Source organism: Arachis ipaensis, chromosome B02 (genome assembly GCF_000816755.2).
Source record: "Arachis ipaensis cultivar K30076 chromosome B02, Araip1.1, whole genome shotgun sequence".
NCBI lineage: Eukaryota > Viridiplantae > Streptophyta > Magnoliopsida > Fabales > Fabaceae > Arachis > Arachis ipaensis.
In genome coordinates this window covers 37,849-48,426 of record NC_029786.2, presented here as the reverse complement: position 1 = coordinate 48,426, position 10,578 = coordinate 37,849, and the positions used below count along the sequence as shown (strand labels likewise).

At 32.6% G+C, this 10,578-nt stretch overlaps 1 long non-coding RNA gene and 1 pseudogene across 1 annotated transcript; one reads left to right on the top strand and one right to left on the bottom strand.

The window, feature by feature from the left end:
• LOC107626521 lies at positions 1,191–1,775 on the top strand. The gene is made up of 4 exons (XR_002356511.1): positions 1,191–1,293; positions 1,407–1,456; positions 1,584–1,641; positions 1,724–1,775. It is a non-coding gene; the product is annotated as an uncharacterized LOC107626521 (long non-coding RNA).
• On the bottom strand, positions 2,112–10,560 carry LOC107626520 (annotated as a pseudogene).

Here is a 10,578-nt window from a genome sequence, read left to right as displayed (position 1 = left end):
AAGAGATGAGAAGTGAGCAGATCGGCATTGAGCTCAAAGGTTGCAGCCTCAACAGCAATAGTAACGGTGTACAATGAAGAGATCAGAGGGATGCTGGAGAAAGAAGTGGCTGCCGTTCTGGTTTATGACAGAGCGAGAGACTCAAGGACTGTGGAAGAAGAAGATTGGGGATTTGAAAGTAGTGGGTATTGTTGGATAAGCAAAGAGAAAATGGGATGTCTAGTTGTTGGGGTATTTTTTGGGGGGTTTGTCACTCATGTATTAATTTGAAATCTTTAGATTTTTCATTTTTGTTAATAGTTTATTAGTTTAACAATATTTCTTTATATTTAAAGATCAAATTAAAATTATGATTAAAAATCAAATATTTCAAATTTAAACAATAAAATTTAAGAGGCTAAATTGGAATAAATTAAAATAGTTTGAATACCTTACGAATAAACTATGTCAAAATATGACAAATTAGAGGATTGGAAATTGAGTGTGACTAACTTACATCCTATATATGTATATGTTATAAAGATATGTTATAGGTGGGTATAGGATCTCTGATCTCTCACTTAGAGCAAAACCCTAAAAAATACCCTAGAAAATCCTAAAAAATCCTAGAAAACTCCTAGAAAACCCTAATAAAAAATCAATGTCAAAATATGACAAATTAGAGGATTGGAAATTGAGTATGACTAACTTACATCCTATATATGTATATGTTATAAAAATATGTTATAGGTGGGTATTAAACCAAGGATCTCTCACTTAGAGCAAAACCCTAAAAAATACCCTAGAAAATCCTAAAAAATCCTAGAAAACTCCTAGAAAACCCTAAAAAACCTTAAAAAATCATGGAAAACCCTAGAAAACTTTAAAAAATCCTAGAAAACCCTAGAAAACTTTAGAAAAACCCTAGAAAACCTTAAAAAACCTAAGTACCTAACAAACCCTAGAAAACCCTGGAAAATCAAAGAAAACCCCTAAAAAATCCTAGAAAACTTAGATAATTCTAGAAAACTCTAGAAAATCCTAAAAATCCTAAAAAACACTAGAAAAACCCTAGAAAACCCTACAAAACCCTAGAAAATCTTAGATAATCCTAGAAAACTTTAGAAAACACTTGAAAACCCTAGAAAACAATAGAAAAATCTTAGAAAACCTTAGAAAATCTAGAAAATCCTAGAAAAACCCTAAAAATCCCTCTAGTTGATGAAAAATGCGAGGAAGGAAGAGAAGCAAACATCTTGCTGGCACTAGACTCTGTTTTCGAAGGAGGGGAGCTTCTAAAGCGTACAAGAAAAGGTATCCTTAAAATATTTATAGCAATTGAAGTAAATTAAAACAAATGGCAAATGCACATAGAAGTTTATATTTATAACACAAAGTATCCCTTTCTTTCTGAATGTCAAATGCAGGAGATCTTCACTGGAAGCAAGTATCTTTCAATATGAATTCAAATTTACAGGTAATTACTAGAAGACCCTCAAAAATCCATCAAAAAATAATAGGCATAGGAGATAATCATAACCACTGATTTTGTTGATATCTCCAATTAAATAGTTACATGGAATGTTCTAACAAAATTACAACAGGTTATAGCAAAAATGAAGAGCAAGCACATGGCAGGAACATTCACCAAAAAGAAGAAATGTAAGCTCAAAGTTTCATTCATAACTATTCTTTCCCACAATCTGAAAACCAATGCTTTAAGGTATGGCCTATAAAATTGCAGGTATAGTCACCGGAGTCTGCAGTGATGTCCAAGCTTGGCCGGGAAGAGAGAAAGAAGACTTAATAGAAAAGAGGGCATATTTCGGAATTAAAACTGCAGAAAGGATAATAGAGTTTGAATGTGAGAGTAAAAGAGACAAACAATTCTGGCTTGATGGAATTCAGTATATGTTGAATTGCTGTGCCAAAGCGGCATAAATATAAACAGAAAATAAGAAAAAATAAAATGGCTGATATGGGGTTGCTTTTTCTACTTCTCTTTTACTTTTACTTTGTGAGATGCTTATAAAGATGTACATTTGATAGAATAACTGTAAGATTTCACCAAGGACATTGATATAGTACAATGATTTCAATGAAGAGGCATATGATCTAGAACCGTTACATTGTCACTCTAATTCCTTCAGGAAATCAGCATTATCAACAAAAGCCTGCATAAGTAATACACAAGTCAAACTTTAAAATACAATAAGATGGTATCATTCTATGCCAAAGTCTCGGGTATAAATGAAAGGAGAACTCAGATGATAAGTATAGAGAAAAAGCAGTAGTGGTAAATAGTATTTTGAGTTATGTTAGGTGTACATATATTGCATCGCAAGTCATCTGACTCACCCCGTTCAACTGTGGTTAGTGTGAGTCGGCATGGTGTTTAAAACAAAATATATTTTCCTAGTATTTCTCACGTTATTTCACATATGATTCATTCCTCTCTAATTACATATCATACACAAACCACCCATGAATTCATCAACATAGTTGACCTGGTTGAAGTCTTAGAAGAAGCACATAATAAATCCCATACAATCAAATAGATGGAAAGGTTATGCATACCAATTTCCAACCATCAGGGTCCAGGGTCCAAGCAAACTGCTATCTTGGTGTTGATAACTGGCAGCGGCCCAGGTTCACGGATAACCTTGCCTCCACACAGTTTGATTGCTTCTGCACTCTTATACACATCATTTGTGCCTATTGCAATCTGTGCAAACACATAAATGAGTTGCATTCTAACAGTAAGATATAGAAAATAGACAGGAGAACAACACAAAAATCAATAAAACCACTTTTGAAAATGGAAAATAAATAGTATCTACCTGTCCATAGCCATTTCCTTTGTCATAATTAGTGATTCCGTAGATATATGTAAGTTCTAGAACAGTGTTCTTATCTTCAGGACCATACCCTATTATGGCAACTGTATTCTGTAAACCAATCAGAATCAATGACAATTGATAGCTAAAAATCGATAAAATTATGTTTTTTGTTTTTACTTTTTTTCTTCACAAAATCTAATAAGCAAAGGTTACTGAAAATGAAAACAGAAACCAAACAAGCCAACTTGCGCATGATGTTAATAATTGCCACTAGCATAAGTTTACCTTGTGCTCAGGATTGTCTTTCCTATGAAGAAGTTGCATGCCAATAGCCTTTTGAAATCCATAAAAACAAGGAAAAATATTAATACATGAAAGAAAGATGGAATTCACTTCATTCTTTAATTTTTTCGATTTGCATCAATTTTATCCTTATTCTCAAATTTTCTGATCAAACTATGGTCAACACTATTTTTTTTTCAATTTTACCCTTCAAAATCTATTCACTTTCATCATTTCCAAAATATTATTTTCTCTCTCTTCCAAATACCCCATCACTAAATCCCTTACCACTACCGTCACTATTATCATCATATCTTCCCCTTAATCTTATTTTTAAACAGAATAAAGAAAAGAAATCGAAAAATCTCAATAAAATGATTCAAAAAAATAAAAATGGCAGAAGATTATAACCTTCATAATCAAGAACAAGAACAACAATAACAACCCACCAATTCAGAGACTCACTTCAACCCGAGTTAATGCAGTTCTTTGTACTTTGCAGCTCGAAAACTCCCGTGAAAAAATTAAAGACAAGCTTAACAATTTGAATGGACAAAGAATCGCACAACAACGAAGTGGGGACCGAACCTAAAAAGTTATTTGTTGAAAGGGACAGAACCTGAAGTCTCGGCATCGTCCCTATTTGTTGAAGGGAATAACCCTCCGATGGAATTCTTCTCGGCGTTGACGTGAACGTGGTTGATGGTGACCAGAATCCAAGGGTTTTCTAGGGTTTTTCTAGGGTTATCTAGGGTTTGTTAGGTTTTTTCTAGAGTTTTCTAAGGTTTTTTAGGATTTTTTGGGTTTCTAGGGTTTTTTTTATAGTTTTTAGGATTTTTAGGATTTTTCTAGGATTTTCAAAATTTTTCTAGGGTTTTCTAGGGTTTCTCTATTATTTTTTAGTATTTTTTAGGATTTTTATAGTATTTTCTAGGATTTTCTAGGGTTTTTCTAAAGTTTTCTAGGGTTATCTAGGGTTTTCTAGGATTTTTTTAGTGTTTTCTAGGGTTTTTCAGGATTTTTTAGAATTTTCTAGGATTTTTTTTGGGTTTTCTAGGGATATCTAAGATTTTCTAAGGTTTTTTAGAGTTTTCTAGGATTTTCTAGGATTTTCTAGGGTTATCTAGGATTTTCTAGGGGGTTTAGGATTTTCTAGGATTTTTAGGATTTTCTATGGTTTTTTTAGGGTATGTTAGGGTTTTCTAGAGTTTTTTAGGGTTTTCTAGGGTTTTATAGGTTTTTCTAGGATTTTCAAGGATTTTTTAGGGGTTTCTAGTGTTATCTAGGGTTTTCTAGGATTTTTTAAGATTTTTTAAGGATTTTCTAAGGCTTTTTTAGGATTTTCTAAGGTTTTTCCAGGGTTTTCTAGGATTTTCTAGTTTTTTCTAAGATTTTCTAGGATTATCTAGGATTTTCTAGGATTTTTTAGGGTTTTCTAGGAGTTTTTCAAGGGTTTTTTAGGATTTTCTTAGATTTTCTAGGGTTATCTAGGGTTTTCTAGGGTTTTCTAGGGTTTTCTAGGATTTTTTAGTGTTTTCTAGGGTTTTCTAGGATTTTTTAGGCTTTTTTAGGATTATCTATGGTTTTTTACGGATTTTTAGGGTTTTCTAAGATTTTCTAGGGCTTTCTAGGATTTTTTAGGATTTTTTATTTTTCTTGGGTTTTCTAGGGTTATCTAGGGTTTTCTAGGGTTTTTCTAGGCTTTTCTAGGTTTATCAAGGATTTTCTAGGGTTTTCTAGAATTTTTTAGGATTTTCTAAGATTTTTCTAGAGTTTTCTAGGGTTTTCTAGGTTATTTAAGTTTTTCTAGAGTTTTCTAAGATTTTCTAGGGCTTTCTAGGTTTTTTCTAAGGTTTTCAAGGTTTTTCTATGATTTTCTAGAGTTTTTAAGATTTTCTAGGGGTTTCTAATTTTTTCTAGGATTTTTTAGAATTTTTCTAATCTTTTTCAAGATTTTTTTAGGATTTTCTAGGATTTTTCTAGGTTTTTTTTAGGGTTTTCTAGGACTTTTAGGGTTTATTAGGATTTTCTAGGATTTTTCTAGGATTTTTAGGGTTTTCTAGGATTTTTAGGATTTTCTAGGTTATCTAAGATTTTCTAGGGTTATTTAGGTTTTTCTAGGGTTTTCTAGGGTTATCTATGATTTTTTAGAGTTTTTTAGGATTTTTCAGGGTTTTTAGGATTTTCTAGGATTTTCTATGATTTTCTAGGGTCATCTAGGGTTTTTTAGGATTTTTTAGGATTTCCTAGGGTTTTTTAAGGTTCTCTAGGTTTTTTCTAGGGTTTTCTAGGGGTTTTAGGGTTTTCTAGGAATTTTTATTGTTTTTAGGGTTTTTCAATTTTTTTCTAGGTTTTTCTAGGATTTTCTAGGGTTTTTCTAGTATTTTCTAGCATTTTTTAGGGTTTTTCTAAAGTTTTCTAGGGTTATCTAGAGTTTTCTACGATTTTTTAGGATTTTCTAGGATTTTTAGGAAATTTTAGGGGCTTTTAGGGTTTTCTTAGGTTTTTCTAGGGTTATCTAAGGTTTTCTAGGATTTTTTTAGGATTTTCTAGAATTTTTTAGGGTTTAGTAGTTTTTTCTAGAGTTTTCTAGCGTTATCTAAGATTTTCTAGAAGTTTTAGAGTTTTCCAGGGTTTTTTAGGGTTTTATTGGTTTTTCTAGGGTTTTCTAGGGCTTTTCTCGGGTTTTCTAGGGTTATCTACGATTTTCTAGGGTTTTTTTTATAGTTTTTAGGGTTTTAGGGTTTTCTTAGGTTTTTTAGTATTTTTTAGGATTTTCTAGAGTTTTCTAGGGTTTCCTAGGGTTTTTCTAGGATTTTCTAGGATCTTTTAGCATTTTCTAGGATTTTCTAGAGTTTTCTAGGATTTTTAGGATTTTCTAGGATTTTTTTAGGATTTTCTAGAATTTTTCTAGGATTTTTCTAGTGTTATCTAGGGTTTTCTATGATTTTTTAGGGTTTTTCTTAGATTTTCTAGGGTTATCTAGGATTTTCTAGGGTGTTTTGGAGTTTTCTGGTATTTTCTCGGGTTTGTTTGGGTACTTAGGTTTTTTTAGGGTTTTCTAGTGTTTTTAGGGTTTTCTAAGATTTTTAGAATTTTCTAGGGTTTTTAGTATTTTCTATGGCTTTTTAGGGTTTTCTACTGTTCTTTAGTGTATTTTAGGATTTTCTATGGTTTTTCTAGGGTTTTTTAGTGTTATCTAGGGTTTTCAAGGATTTTCTTGGGTTATCTAGGATTTTTTAGGGTTTTTCTAGGATTTTCTAAGGTTTTCAAGATTTTTCTGGGGTTTTTCATGGTTTTCTAGGATTTTTTAGGAGTTTCTTTTATGATTTTTAGGATTTTTTTTAGAGTTTTTCAAGGGTTTTCTAGATTTTTCTAGGGTTTTTCTATTATTGTCTAGGGTTTTTCTAGAGTTTTCTAGGGTTTGCTAGGATTTTTCTAAAGTTTTCTAGGGTTATCTAGAGTTTTCTAGGGTTTTGTAGGATTTTTCTAGGATTTTTTAGGGTTTTCTAGGATTTTCTAGGGTTTTTCTAGAGTTTTCTAGGATTATCTAGGGTTTTCTAGGGTTTTAGGATTTTTCTTGGATTTTCGAGGGGTTATCTAGAATTTTCTAGGGTTTTCTAAGGTTTTGTAGGGTTTGTTAGGGTACTTAGAATTTTTTAGGGTTTTCTAGGGTTTTCTAGGATTTTTAGAATTTTCTATGGGATTTTAGGAATTTCTTAGGGTTTTCTAGGGTTCTTTAGTGTTTTTTAGGATTTTCTAAGGTTTTCTAGGATTTTCTTAGTTTATCTAGGGTTTTTTGGAGTTTTCTAAAGTTTTCTAGGGTTTTCTAGGATTTTAGGTTTTTCTAGGGTTTTTTTTATGATTTTTAGAAATTTTTAGGGGTTTTCTAGGATTTTCTAGATTTTTCTAGGATTTTTCTATTATTTTCTAGGGTTTTTCTAGGATTCTCTAGTATTTTTCTAAAGTTTTCTAGGGTTATGTAGGGTTTTCTAGGATTATTCATTATTTTTTAGGGTTTTTTAGGGTTTTTTAGGATTTTTTTAGGATTTTTTAGGATTTTCTAGAGTTTTGCACTAAGTGAGAGGTCCTTGGTTTAATACCCACCTATAACATATTTTTATAAAATATACATATATAGGATGTAAGTTAGTCACACTCAATTTCTCCTCCTCTAATTTGTTATATTTTGACATAGTTTATTATTAAAATATTTAAACTATTTTAAATTATTACAATTTAGCCTCTTAAATTTTATTGTTTAAATTTTAAATATTTGATTTTTAATCATAATTTTAGTTTTATCTTTAAATATAAAGCAATATTGCTAAACTAATAAACTATTAACAAAAATAAAAAATCTAAAAATTTTAAATTAATACATGAGTGACAAACCCCCCCAAAAAATACCCCAACAACTAGACATCCCATTTTCCCTTTGCTTATCCAACAATATCCACTACTTTCAAATCCCAATCTTCTTCTTCCACAGTCCCTAAGTTTCTCGCTCTGTCATAAACCAGAACGGCAGCCACTTCTTTCTCCAGCATCCCTCCAATTTTTTCATTGTACACCGTTGTTGTTACTGTTGACGCTGTAACCTTTGAGCTCGATGCCGATCTGCTCTCCTCTCCTCTCTCCGCTGCTGTTGTGCTCTCTACTCTGTACTCTCTCTCCAATCTTTTACTTTCTCTACGCACACCGCTGCTGTTTTATCCATTAGCAGCCTCCGCCGCCGCCTGCAAACTATGCTGCCAGCACTACAACAAACGTCTCCTTCCTTAAAAAAATTAGGTATGTGTTCTCCTTTTTCATCTTCTATTTTTTGTCATTTCTCATTTTGAAACCTAAATTTATGTCTCTTGTTTTATTTTATCTAAATATTTTTTTCTCTTCCTCTATGAATTGAATTTATTTATTTTTAAACTGTTGTATTTTGTATGATTGTTTTGTGTCATTTTCTGGAATGATAGAACTTTGGCACTAGAATTTGCTTAATGGAATGGACATTGATGGTGTGTTTCTTCTTCTACTTTTCTGCGCATCTCTTGATTTTTGATTAATTGATTATTGAATATTGATGACTTGATCAGTTAAGAATATGGATTAGTTCAATTTTTAAATTTCTTTGTTCATCTATCTTTTTTATTAGACTAGTTCTGGGTTGCCTCGTTATGAGATGAAAATACAGTGCGATTAAACTTTATTCAATTCAGTGAGAGCTTTTTAATATTTGTGATGTGTTCTTCCCAAATAGAGGCTTAATTTGCTTGTGTATGATTAAACCTTGCTGCTTTATAAAAGAATGAACTAGTTAACATTCTGGGGCCTTAATTTACTTGTCATTTGAATTTAATTAAAGACAAATGGAAGAATGAAGGCCTTAGTTTGCTTCGGTTTTGCTTACCATTTAGGTTCACTAATCCATCTTCATTAAATACAATGTAATAAGTGTCTTGCATATGATTGTTTACAATTCTCAATTTGTCTTTTATTCATGTAATGAGACTCTTTTATGACTATGCAATTGATGACTTCTTGTTAAACCAACCATATTCTTGTCTTTTATTATTGTCTATGTTAATTTGTTAATAGAAATATATCAGATCACACAGAATATTATTATTCATTGAAAAAGTTGAGAAGTTGAAGAAACACAGTCTCTGGGATCACTTTCATCCCATTTTGGATTAAAAAAATTAATAGTTTACAATCAAAAGATGTCAATGAAGAAAATAAGTTAAGCAAAAAAAGAGAAAGAAATAAAAAGAGAAAGAAAGAAGGAAGAAAGAAAGTTGAGATATAAATTGATATAAAGGACATCTAAAAATATATTGTGATGACTAAAAGATATCTCTATATATGTATCATGTTACTAAATGCTACAAAGGGAATGGACATATAACAAAAGATTGAGAAAAAATAATAAAGAATGTTGTGAGAAAATATTGAGTGATTACTTTGGGAGATGACAAAAAGCTATCCATCTACTATAATTTTTTGTCTATTAAATAATAATGTAGATTAAAATGATGATAAGTGAAAACTTTTAATGAATGTTGGAGACCTGTATATGAATGTTGCAAATTATATTATGTAGGATATTTGTGTCTTTGTTTATAGTCTATTATAGACATAGTTATCAAACCCGGCTCGACTCGGCCGATTCGACCGAAAACCCGATCACCTGACTAGATCAAGCCACTCATTCAACCGATTGTGCAACAGACCTGGTTCGACCCGACGGGTTTTCGTGAAACCCGATGACCCAGCTGATTAATTTAACCCGGTCCAGGTCGTTTTTTCTTCTTCTTAATACCTGAAACGGCGTCGTTTCATAACCCCCTCCTCCCCTTCACCTTTCAATGAAACTCTATGCCCAAATGCCAAATCTAAGACTCTTGAATTTCTGTGCTCTCTCCGTCTCTAGCTCGGCAGTCAGAACTCAGTACTCAATAGTCCCTCTCTCGTCTCTCCCCTCACCTCGACAGTCGTCACTCTGAGTCTCTCACGGCCTCACCTCGTCACTCTTTCAGTCTCTCACCTCGTCCACTCACCTTGGTCGTCGTCACGGTCCCATGCCCCTACGCTCGCTTCACTGGCGGCAGAAGCAAATGGAACCGCATCTGGTCCCTCGGGTGGTGGTGGTGGTCATCTTCTTGCTTCTCACAGTCTCTATCTCACACCTGGTCTCGATCTCTCACTTCCTTACGCTCTTCATCACCGGTAACAGAGGCAACAGATCCCGGTGAGCTGGTTTTCGTTGTCGTCTTCTTGCTTTGAGCCTTGCCGTCAGCTTCTTCCTCGCCATCAGCTTCTCCTTCGCTCTCAGATTCCTTCGTGCAACCCGATTTGGTGAGTTTCCCCTGTTCTTTCTGTTTCAATTTTGTTGCTGCATCACTGCACTTTGATTTTGTTGCCAAAATAATTTGTTGCTGAAAGTTGAATGTGTTACTGAAATTTGTTATATCATAGTTTATGTTTTTGTTGCTGCCTGAAAGTTATCATAATTATCATAGCTGAATTTGTTGCTAGAACTCTAGAAGTAGAATTTGTTGTTAAGTTGAATTTGATGTTGAACCTATCATAAATGTGGTTGTTGCTAGAAGTAGAATTTGTTACTGGATAACTGACTTGAGTTGAATTTGTTACTGAACCTTCTTGTTGTGTTGCTTAAAAAATGCTAAATCTTTTGTTGATGTATGTTAAGGGATAAGAGATAAGAGAGTTAGTCAATAACAAAATCAGTTTGGTACAGTTAGTTAGGGTTTGTTATTCTGATGTCTGATCTTTTTCTCTTTTTCAACTCTGTTATAAATAAAGCTCTTGCATCCCTCTAAGAGGTGTGTAGAATTGATTCATTGATGGAAGAATAAGATGAAGTTAATTCAGTTCACTAGTTTCTTGTACCTCTCTCTTCAAACTCTTCTTTCTCTGTTTCAGATGTTCTGCATAACATCATAATGCTGTGTTTGTT